Source organism: Etheostoma spectabile, chromosome 17, assembly GCF_008692095.1.
Source record: "Etheostoma spectabile isolate EspeVRDwgs_2016 chromosome 17, UIUC_Espe_1.0, whole genome shotgun sequence".
Lineage (NCBI taxonomy): Eukaryota > Metazoa > Chordata > Actinopteri > Perciformes > Percidae > Etheostoma > Etheostoma spectabile.
The window spans coordinates 23,261,717-23,262,606 of NC_045749.1; the positions used below are offsets into that span (position 1 = coordinate 23,261,717).

The 890-nt window shown below is 34.6% G+C and overlaps 1 long non-coding RNA gene across 1 annotated transcript in view; it reads left to right on the forward strand.

Annotated features, from left to right (window-relative positions):
• LOC116705681 (uncharacterized) overlaps positions 1–890 on the forward strand; it is a 19,480-nt gene that overhangs the window by 7,530 nt on the left and 11,060 nt on the right. Inside the window, exon 3 of the long non-coding RNA XR_004335992.1 lies at positions 276–285. This is a non-coding gene — a long non-coding RNA (uncharacterized LOC116705681). The remainder of the gene's footprint in view (positions 1–275; positions 286–890) is intronic.

Sequence of the window (890 nt, forward strand, 5' to 3'; positions counted from 1 at the left end):
ATAAATAACCAAACCACAATAACTACAACTTATCTTAACCCAATACTACCTAATATAAACGAAGGATACATTGACCAAATAATCATAACCAACTATAAATATAACTAACAAAGAAAAGAACAACTCAAAAATAAAATCCTCTGCCACCCCCATGATATGGGGAAACATGGTGCAATCCAATTATCCTTTCCCCCATTTAAACAGCTTCCAATCAATTGGAGGTCCTTTTGTCTTTCCGCCAACAACCCCCAGCGGCAACTTCCCCGGAACGTGAGTTGTTGCCATGTGTGGCTGCTAGTGCGGCCATCACAGTAGTTACAGATTAAAACTAAAAAAAGTAGAAAAAGTTATGTAACCATTAAAGCAACAAATCTAAACAGAAATCTTTTGAGTCCAGATTTAAATTAAATATAGTTAACATTATGAGAAGAAACAACTCTTGGTAAAGTTGAGACATTTGTCCATGATTTGTCTGTGTTTACCCAGACACACAGACATTCACAAAAACATTTAATATGCCCCTCCAATCGATGTAATTTCCAGATCATACTTTCTGGGATTTCTGTTTCCTCATTAAATGGCAGAGACTTTGATTTTCCCAATCAATAAATCAGTCAATCAATCAATCAAAATGTATTTATATAGCACTTTACAGCCACCAGCAGGTAGTCAAAGTGCTTAACAGAATGAATAAAATCACATCATACAATAGAAAGAGTGAAAACAGAATATAAAAAACAGTAAAATCAAAAAAGGTTACATAAAAAAAGAATGAAATTGTCACACCACTGCTACGTATTAAAGCCAGACTAAACAGATATGTTTTGAGTTTGGACCTAAAAAGAGCAACATCTGTAATGGTAATAGGGGGTAACTTGTTCCAGAGTCTC